We start from the raw sequence: 11,098 nt of genomic DNA on the forward strand, positions 1-11,098 counted from the left end.
CCTGAGGAGAGACAAGCATCTTGCATGTCTGCCTTGAGATGCTAGCAGGGAGCACTGTGGGTCCTACATAGGCTGATGAGAGAACAGTGAGAAGAGAGGGTGGTCCAAGCAGGACCGAGATCATGGTGGGAGGGGAATGACTCCAGAGGGGAGAAGAAGGGAGAGGAGAAGAGCCAGAAACAGGCTGCCTGGCAGCAACATGGACTGAGTCCATGTTACGTGTTACATGGCTAGTCTGAGTCCAAGGAAGAAAATATCTGTTAAGAAGGGACCCAATGGGCCAGAGGAAGTCAGGCAATGCTCAAGATGCTAACCAGATTCCGCCAGAGCTGCCTGGAAAGAGAACAGGAAATTGATCAGGTCAGTGGCCTTGAGAGAAAAGATGGGACCTGGCGGGGGGACAGGTGAGGAAAGAGCAGAGGGAGCAGGGAGTGGATGCGTGTGCAAAATTGTTTGGAATAATGGCCCACAGAAAGGAGAGAGGAGATTACTTGGAATGCAGAAGGAGGAGAACGCTCGAAAGAATAATAACGATCTGGGTTCTGGAAGAAATATGTTTGGTGGGGCAGAATTTGGTGGGGGATCCAGGTCGAGTTGCCTTGGCAAGAGCTCAACTATTGACCTTCCTCTTTTTGACCACCTGACTCCTCTAGGTATAAAACAACAACAACAACAACAACTTGTTTTTTGGGGGAGGTGAAAGGTGGCCCAGTTAGACAAGGTTCCACTTGCTTCTGAGACCTGACATATTTTCAAAGCCATCCATCCGCTTCCAGGAAAAGGCAAGGCTCCTGACTTTGCTTGGGCCCAGGGAAGAGGCTGTTGGGATCACAACTGTAGGTGGAAAGGGGATGGAAGGAGTTTGGGTAGATAAACTTAGGAAGAGGGAGCAGAGTATGAACTTGACTCTAGAAGGAGTGGAGGGAAGAAGGTCATGGAAATGAAAGGGGGCCAGGGTAAGTCAAGGGAGAGAGGGTGCTGGTGAGGGCCAGGGCACAGGTAAGCACAGGAGGAACAGAAAAGGTGAGCTCAACGAGTTGGGTCATCTCCCTTTTCACAGGTCCCTCTACTTCTGAGATTTTTCCAATTTAGAAGTGAGATACATGGGTGGGCCACCAGTAATATGCTACCAGTAACAGGTTAAGGACTCAAGTTTAATTTTAAATGTACACTTGTTAATGATGAATGAAAGGAGATTAAATGTTACTCTTTTTTAACTTTTATTTTATATTGGAGTATAGCCAATTAACAATGTTGTGATAGTTTCAAGTGAACAGCAAAGGGACTCAGCCATACATATACGTGTATCCATTCTCCCCTAAACTCCCCTCCAATCCAGGTTTCTGCCTAACATTGAGCAGAGTTCCCTGTGCTATGCAGTAGGACTTTGTTGGCTATCCATATCAGATATAGCAGTGTGTTGTTGTCGTTTAGTTGCTAAGTAGTGTCTGACTCTTTTCCTATCCCATGGGACTGCAGACCACCAGGCTCCTTGGTCCATGGAATTCTCCAGGCAAGAATACTGGAGTGGGTTGCCATTTCCTTCTCCCGGGGATCTTCCAGGCTCAGAGATCCAACCTGCATTGGCAGGCAGATTCTTTACCACTGAGCCACCTACGAAGCGCATAATAGTGTGTACAAGGAGATTAAAGGTCATTCTTGATTGACATACATCTCACGTATATGCTTTCTTCAAGGGGGAGAAGGGTGAACTGGCTGGCAGCCTATGGCAGCTGTGGTGGTTCTGGCGAAATCACTGGCTATATGTAAACCAGAAGGAAACAAGCCGATGCTGGGGGGACTTAGAATGATTCCCAGAGTCACATGACTGATCCATGGCATGGCCTGGACTGGAATCCTGGTCCCAGTCAGGCCCCTCTGTTATCCTACCCGGAACCTACAGGTTGTCTTTGAATGGCTCTGCATAGAACTGAGAAGCAGGGCATCTGAGGCTCACCTCGGGCTTGAGCTGCTTTCCCCTCAAGCTCAACCAAACTCCCATTTTCAGAGCTGAAGCTGAGAATCTTGTGTTCAAGCCCTGTGACTTGGGAAGAGAAAAAAGAAAAGAGGTCAAAGATTAGGAGAGGAAAAAGCTACAAGCAGGTCAAGTAGAATCTGGAAATATTCAGAGATAGTCTTGGGGTTACCCAGTCTTCGTGAGGAACCACAGTTCACACAGCCATTCATTGACTGACAGAAGCTGATTGAGCCCCTGCTATGTGTCGGGCACAGTTCTAGGTACTTAAAACAGGACCGCACAGCCCTCACACAATGTCCTTTCTTTTAAAAAAAAAAAATTTTTTTTTTGTTTCTTTGTTTTTGGCTGCTCTGGGTCTTTGTCACTGTGAGGGGGTTTTCTCTAGTTGCAACGAGTGGGGGTGACCGACTCTTCATTGTGGTGATTTCTGTTGTTGTGGAGCACCCGGAGGCAGGTGAATCTTCCCAGACCAAGGATTGAACTTGTGTCCCTTGCATTGGCAGGCAGATTCTTAACCACTGGATCACCAGGGAAGTTCCCCTTTCTATTGGGGACTTGGAGACCTCAAAACTTTTCCTGTGGGAGCTTCTGAGACATCAAAATTCTTAAGACTGTCTCTCTCTCTCAGTTTGCAGGGCAGAAATGAAGAAGAGGAAGATTCTAAAGAAGTAATTTTCTTGGGTAACTCTGTTGTGTAGATTCTAAAGAAGTAATTTTGTTGTGAAGCAAAAAAGCACAATTTTGTTGTGAAGAAGGACAAGTTCTTTCTCCCTGACACACAGGAAGAAGAAGAGTGTTCCCTCTGCAGGGTAGGCAATAATCTCTTAGTGAAACACAGAGGGGAGATGTAAAGAGTCTGATTCACCTTGGTTTGGGGCTAGGAGACTCTGCGAGAATTCTGACAGCATCTTTTGTCTCTTCAGGAAGGACGGCCCCAAGTCCCCAAAACCTGGGACTTCTGCTTGTCTACTTTCTATCCTTCCTCTTCGGTCTCCCTGCCAACATCCTGGCTGCTGTGGGCCTTTGTGGGGCGCGTGCGCCAGCCCCACCCCGCACCCATCCACATCCTCCTGCTCAGCCTGACGCTGGCCGACCTCCTGCTGCTGCTGCTGCTGCTGCCCTTCAAGACGGCTGAGGCTCCGCATGATTTCACCTGGCCCCTGGGGAACACGCTCTGTGCCCTCACAGGTTTCGGCTTCTACTGCGGCATCTCCTGCAGCACGCGGCTGCTGGTGGGCATCAGCGTGGAGCGCTACCGCAGTGTGGCTTTGCCCGTGCAAGTACAAGCTTAACCGCCGGCCCGTGTACGGAGTGATCGCTGCCGTGGCCATCTGGCTCTTGTCCTTCGGACACTGTAGCGTTGTGATCATTGTCCAGTACTTACCAACCAACTCGTCGCGGGAGGCCAACAGCCGCCCTGTCTGCTATGACAGCTTCACCCAAGAGCAGCTGCGCGTGCTGCTTCCGGTGCGGCTGGAGCTGTGCCGCCTCCTCTTTTTCGTCCCCATGGAGGTCACCATCTTCTGTTACTGGCTTTTCTTGCGAATCGTTCTCTCCCCGCCGCAAGTGGCGACCCGGAAGCGCTGGAGAGCCGTGGCGCTGGTTGTTGCGACGCTGTTCAATTTCCTGGTCTGTTTCGGGCCCTGCAACGTGTCTCACGTGGTGGGGTTCTTCCGTAAGACCAGCGAAAGGTGGCGGGTCTGCGCCGTGATGCTCAGCGCTCTCAATGCCTGCATCGACCCTTTGATTTTCTATTTCTCCTCCCAGCTGTGCGCAGAGCCTTTGATAAACGGCTCCAGAGGCTCCAGAGCGGGGCGCCTCCCTCGTAGGGCACTGCAGGAGGCGAGCTGGACAGCCAGCTGCGGAGAGAGGAAATGGGGGCTTAGGTGCGGCCATATGAGACTAGATTTGCCAGCCTGGCTTACGATGTTTTGGGGAGAAGGGGGCTCAAAAAGGGGAACAATGAAACAGAACCAGGGCAAGTTCTCCTGGGCCGAGCTTAAGGGGCAAAGAGCAGTGGATCTCTTAAATCCAATTCATCCACTGGGTGAGGGGTTTCATTTTGTTCCCTGTGGTTTATGACATTTCCTCATTCGTGGCTAGTACTGCTTGTGGTAAGCTATAAGCCTTTTTATCCTGGGATATCAGAGCCGTGGAATTCCTTGCCTTCCCTACCCAGTGTCTGTAAGATGGCAGAGTTCAGTAATAGGCATACCTCCTTATATTGTACTTCCAAGATACTGTGGTTTCCACCATTTGAAGGTTTGTGGCAACTTTATATGGCCAACAAAGTATTTCTAACAGCAATACTTTGCAAAGAGCAACAAAGTATTTCTAAATTTAAAAAGTGGGTGTTTTTTGGGGGGGATGTAATGTTATTGTACAGTTTACAGTCTAAAGTACGGTGTAAGCTTTTGTGTGCGTGTGTGTGTGTGTGTGTGTGTGTGTGTGCGTGTGTGTATGCTCAGTTGTGTCCAACTCTTTGTGACCCTATGAACTGTAGCCTGCCCGGCTCCTCTGTCCTTGGGATTTTTCAGGCAAGAAATACTGGAGTGGGTTGCCATTTTCCTACTCCAGGAGATCTTCCAGACCTAGGAATTGAACCCACATCTCTTGCATCTCCTGCACTGGCAGATGGATTCTTTACCACCGAGCCACCAGGCACTGAAAACCAAAATATTCATGACTGACTTGACTGCAACATTCACTTTATTGCAGCGGTCTGGAAACAAACCTGCCACATTGCCAAGGTATGCTGTATCTACTACAGAATTCTTTAGCTTTATCTTTTGCCCTGAATCAAAAGTGTGTGATTTCCACATGTTGGGTCTAAACATCCAGCACAGGCAGAGGTCTACAGAGCAGGATAAGATGCTGCCTGTGAGCCCTGACTAAAGCAGTTGACGGCTCATGTCTATAATGGGCAAGAAAAAAAGTCCTTGAGAGAAAAGTCAGTGGTGGTGTGAAGAAACTTGAGTCAGGATACTTCTTAGTAGTTATGTCTTATTTTCAATCCCCAAACGGTGTATTTATATGCTTTTTTTCCTTGATCAATCTTGCCAGAGGTCTATTAATTTGTCTTTTCCAAAAACCCAGCTTTTCTCTGGCATTTATCTCTGTATTCTATTTCATTAATGTCTTAATTTTATCTTTATTGTTTCCTTCCTTGTACTTTATTGAGTCTTTTCAGTTGTTCCTTTTCTTACTTTTTAAGGTTGGATACTCATTTATTTCAGCCTTTGTCCTTTGCTAATGTAAGTATATAAGGCTATTGCTTGCATGTGTGCTAAAGCGCTTCAGTTGTGTCTGACTCTTTGTGACCCTGTGGACTTGGACTGTAGCCTGCTAAGAATACTGGAGTGGATTGCCATGCCCTCCCCCAGGGGATCTTCCCGACCCAGTGATCAAACCCACGTCTTTCATGTCTCCTGCTTTGGCAGGCAGGTTCTTTACCACTAGTGCCACCTGAGAAGCCCCATATAAGGTTATTAATTTCCCTCAATGAAGGAGCCTCAGGAGATGCAGGTTCAGTCCCTGAGTCAGAAAGATTCCCTGGAGAGAGGAATGGCAACCCACTCCACTATTCTTGCCTGGAGAATCCCATGGACAGAGGAGCCTGGTGGACTACAGTCCACGGGGTCACAAAGAGTCACACACGAATGAAGCAACTTAGCAGGCACATAAGAGCACTTTTAGGGAGATGCCGCAATTTTGATTTGCAGAATTTTCATTATTTTGGGTTATAAATAGGCTCTAATTCCCACCTAATTTTCTTTTCTTTGACTCCTAGGTTTAGAAATGATTCTTAATTTTCAAGCATATGAATTTTAATTGACCCTATTATTATTATTATTATTGTTACTCATTGCTAAGTAAATCACACTGCCATCAGAGAATACTATTTTAATAGTACCAGTTCCTTGAAATTTGTTGAGAATTGTTTTTTGGTCTAGAATATAGTCTATCTCATGTTCCATTTGTGAAAAGAATAAAGGTTCTGAAATTGTTGATGAGTTCTCTCTATACACTTTAGATCAAACTTGTTAATTTGGAATGTTCAAATCTTTATAACTTTTATTTACTTTTGTCTGATCTATCAGTTGCATGGAAAGGTGGCTTACAGATTCCTTCTATGACAGTGAATTTGTCTATTTCTCCCTGTAGTTCAGTCTTCTGAGAATGTTGAATGTCTTTCAACATTAATTTGCCTTAAAATCTATTTTGTCTAATATGAATACAGTCACACCAATATGCATTTTCTTAGTAGTATTTGCCTAGTACATTTTTACCCATCCTTTTCTTTTCAAACTCTCAATATCCTGATGTTTTAAATGTGTCCTTTGTAAGCAACACATACAGTAGTTGGATTTTCTGTAATCCAGTCCTATGATTCAGAAGTATTTGTCTTTTAACTATATCCTTTCATTCATTCATATTTATGTCATAATGAATTTCCAATATATTTGGATTTACTTCTGCCGTCTTATTTTCAAACACTTTCGTTGAAGTATACATACATACTGAAACATACGTGCATATCACGCATGGCCTGAAAATAAGTGTACTGGCCAGATGAATTGTCACCATGAACATATTCAAACAGAAAAAAACACCTCCCGTCTTATTTTGTGCTCTCTGCTTTCCTCATATTTTAATATTTCTTTCTTACCTTCCCTTGCCTTCCTCTGGGATTAAGTTGGGTTTTTCCTTTTGTTTTATTTCCTTTCGTTTCTCATATCAGTCTCATATTGAGTTCTCACATTACTGATTTGAAATTACATGCTCTGTCTTTATTATTGTACTGATTATTTCAGATATTTTCATATGTTAAGAGTGCCTTAGGGTAGGGAGAGACTGCCCATTCTAGTATTCTCGCCTGGAGAATGCCACAGAGGAGCCTGGCAGGCTATAGTCCATGGGGTCGCAAAGAGTTGGACACAACTGAGTGACTTTCACTTTCACTATATTGATCTAAACTATAGATAGGATTTCTGATTTGAGAAGTTGTATTAACTGGAGGAAGGGAAGGCTCAATACTAATTCTATTTGCCAGTGTCATCCTGAAAAAAAACTGTACATTTGATTTTTTTTTTTTTTTTGGTCAACAAAGATTAAAGAAAGCTCATCAGGGTAAAAGTCATGAACACACTTAGTGTCCTTTATTTGGGGGGGGGGTTCACAGAGCCCCAGTTAGAGCCCCAGTTTTGCAGTCAGAGTACTCAACAACATCTAGTTCATATAATCTAGTTCAATGCAACGACTGTCACACCTGCTGATAAATAATTCCTGGAGCATTGTGTTAAGGGGAAGGTTTGAAGATACCATTAGCAATACCATATCTCAGCCCTTTCCGGTTTTCAGGTTAATGGTGCGGAGGGTGTGCTTCCACAGGAAAGGAAATCAGGTCACTTGGTTTATGTAAACTCCTGTGAGAGCTCTGTCTCTGAACTGGGCTCAAGATACCACCCCCACAACGAGCACTCCACGACCTTGAAACACATGCTGTTTTGACAGTAATACCTTGCTAACTGCTGTCATTTGTGTCACATTAAACAAATACTGTTTTGCAAAGATAAAATTATATTAAACATGCATTTTCAAGCCATCCACGCCATCCTACCTTCATACTATCCTGTGATTCTCACCTGCTCACCTGGCAGAGGCTCTGCTCCCACCCCTACTTGGGTGGAGACCTGCTGGCTTACGGAAGTCCACCGAAGAGCCCAGGTCTAGCATTTACAACTTCACTGCCAGGAGGAAACTCTGCTACAGGGGCCGGGCGCAGAGTGATAAGAGGGAGGCAGGGAAGAGCAAAATGATTTGTGGACTTGAAGACTTTCCACCAGCATAGCAATGGTACTTTGAACATCCCTGTGCATGTCTTTTTGTGCACTTGTGGGAACATTCCTCCAGGGAGGGAAATACTGGGAGCATTGGCATCTGCATTTTCAGCTTCAACAGAAACTGCCAAACTCTCTCCAAAGTGATAGCATAAAGCCAGCTCTTTCAAAGAAAAGGCTGGCAGAAGCCCCTGCTACCGGGACCACCTTCCCAGCAGCTCTTCTTCTGACACTGGCCCTGTAGTCGACACACAGTCGGGAGTGGGAGGGAACACACCAGGTATGTGCTGCTTGCCAAGAGGAAAATGAGCTCAAATGAGGCCTGAGACCCTCAAAGTGACCCAGTGGAGTGGCATATGCTCCAGATATACACATGGCAGTTACATGTAAATGGACTAGGTGTGTATGTCCATATATTGTACATCTTACATATGGGCAGGACTTTCCAGGTGGCTCAGTGGTTTAAAAAAAAAATCCTCCAGCCAAGCAGGAGACTCAGGTTCAATCCCTGCGTCAGGAAGATCCCTTGGAGAAGGAAATGGCAACCCACTCCAGTATCTTTGCCTAGGAAATCCCATGGACAGAGGAGGCTGGAGGGCTGCTGCTGCTAGGTCGCTTCAGTCGTGTCCGACTCTGTGCGACCCCGTAGACGGCAGCCTACCAGGCTCCTCCATCCTTGGGATTCTCCAGGCAAGAATGCTGGAGTGGGTTGCCATTTCCTTCTCCAATGTATTTGCAAAAGAATTGGACATAAGGACTAAACAGAAACAGCATGGGCAAGGTGGGGCAGAGAACTTCTTCAGGCCCTTAGGGTAAAGAAGTGGTCTGTCTCCCCATTCCTCATCTTTCTTAACCAAATCCAGACTTTCAGGAACATTACAGGAGAGCATATACAGAATCGAGAAAAATGGTACTGAAGAACTTATTTACAGGGCAACAGTGGAGACACAGACATAGAGAATAGACTTATGGACATGGGGAGAGGAGAGGAGAGGGTGAGACATATGGAGAGAGTAACAGGGAAACTTACGTTACCATATATAAAATAGCCAATGGGAATATTCTCTATGGCTCAGGAAACTCAAACAGGGGCTCTGCATCAACCTAGAGAGGTGGGATGGGGAGGGAGATGCGAGGGGGTTCCAAAGGGAGGGGATGTATGTATACCTATGGCTGATTCATGTTGAGGTTTAACAGAAAACAACAAAATTCTGTAAAGCAATTATCCTTCAATAAAAAACAAACAAAAAAGGTAGAATAACCCAGTTAATAACACAGATATGCAGATGACACCCCCCTGATGGCAGAAAGTGAAGAGGAACTAAAGAGCCTCTTGATGAAGGTGAAAGAGGAGAGTGAAAAAGCTGGCTTAAAACCCAACATTCAAAAAAACAAAGATCATGGCATCTGGTCCCATCACTTCATGGCAAATAGACTGGGAAACAGTGGGAACAGTGAGAGACTTTATTTTCTTGGGCTCCAAAATCACTGCAGATGGTGACTGCAGCCATGAGATTAAAAGATGCTTACTCCTTGAAAGAAAAGCTATGGCTAACCTGGACAGCATATTAAAAAGCAGAGACATTACTTTGCCAACAAAGGTCTTTCTAGTCAAAGCTGTGGTTTTCCCAGTGGTCATGTATGGATGTGAGAGTTGGTCTATAAAGAAAGCTGAACGCTGAAGAATTTATGCTTTTGAACTGTGGCGTTGGAAAAGACTCTTGAGAGTCCCTTGGACTGCAAGGAGATCCAACCAGTCCATCCTAAAGGAAATCAGTCCTGAATATTCATTGGAAGGACTGATGCTGAAGCTGAAGGTCCAATACTTTGGCCACCTGATGCGAGGAGCCGATTCATTTGAAAAGACCCTGATGCTGGGAAAGATTGAGGGCAGGAGGAGAAGGGGATGACAGAGGATGAGATGGTTGGATGACATCACTGACTCAATGGGCATGAGTTTGAACAAGCTCCGGGAGATGGTAAAGGGCAGGGAAACCTGGAGTGCTGCAGTCGATGGGGTTGCAGAGAGTCGGACACAAATGAACAACAGCAACAACACAGTTAAATGTGGATGGCTGGTGAGGGCCTGCTGTATTGCACAGAGGGAATGAGAAAAAAAAGAAGGTACAACCTGTTTGTAGGACATAAGTTAACTTTAAAAATGTATTCCAGTTTTCATTTGGCACAGACAAACACTGTTTGATTCCACTTATACGAGGTACCTAGAGTAGTCAAATTCATAGGGTCAGAAAGTACACTGGTAGATGCCAGGATCCGTGGTGTGGACATGGGGTGGGGAGTGGGGAGGAGGAGTTAGTGTTTAACCGGGACAGAATTTCAGTTTAGGAAGGTGAAAAATTTGGAAGATGAATGACGGTGAGAGTTGTATAACAATGTGAATGTACTTAGTGCCACTGAGCTGTACAGTTAAGTATGGTTAAAATAGTATGCTTTATATTATGCAACTTTCACCTCAATTTAAAAAAAAATTTTTTAATGTAGCTGAGGGCTTCCCTGGTGGCTCGGTGGTAAAGAATCTGCCTGCCAATGCAGGAGACACAGGTTCAATCCCTAATCTGGGAAGATCCCACAGGCCTCGGGGCAATTAAGCCCGTGGGTCATAACTACTGAGCCTGTGCTCTAGGGCACAACTACTGATGCCCAAGCACCCTGGAGCCCGCGCTCTGCAACAAGGGAGGCCACTGCAATGAGAGGCCTGCACACTGCAACTGGGGTAGCCCCTACTCACTGCGCCTAGAGAAAAGCTTGAGAGCAGCCAAGCAGACCCAGCACAGCCAAAACTAAATAAATACAAGAATTTATAAAATAGTAGCAGAGAGGTGTTTCTCCCACATTCCATTGTTTATATTGGAGGTACATCTGATCTGAGAAGAAATGGTGCCCAGGAGAAAATCTTGGTCCTAGAGGAGAAAATCTTGGTCCCGGTTGACAATGGAGTAGAAGGAAAATAAGATGCTGGGACTCTGAGGGTGAATCTAGGGTGTGGGGATGGGGGTCAAGTGTCCTGGTTCATGGGGATGAGAATGTAGCCTGTTGGTTCTAGACTATATGACGTGGGCTATGACAGGCATATTTTCTATAGAACCACATGGTCGCTCATGTATTTATGTGTCTTTGTCAAATGGCTTCCAAGGAAACTGGAGTCACCTTGGATCTATATGCTTGAAGCAGAGAAGAGGTGGGGAAAAGGCAGAGGTCGTACAGAGTCAGGAGATGGGACACTGGGAGTCAGAATCAGAAACACTACCTGCACACGAGA

General features: G+C 45.6%; 1 pseudogene; it reads left to right on the top strand.

Annotated features, from left to right (window-relative positions):
- The first annotated feature begins 934 nt into the window (after positions 1 to 934).
- Positions 935 to 3,878, top strand: LOC128063934 (free fatty acid receptor 2-like; annotated as a pseudogene).
- The last annotated feature ends 7,220 nt before the right edge of the window (positions 3,879 to 11,098 follow it).

The sequence above is a fragment of the Budorcas taxicolor genome, chromosome 18 (assembly GCF_023091745.1).
Source record: "Budorcas taxicolor isolate Tak-1 chromosome 18, Takin1.1, whole genome shotgun sequence".
Taxonomy (NCBI): domain Eukaryota; kingdom Metazoa; phylum Chordata; class Mammalia; order Artiodactyla; family Bovidae; genus Budorcas; species Budorcas taxicolor.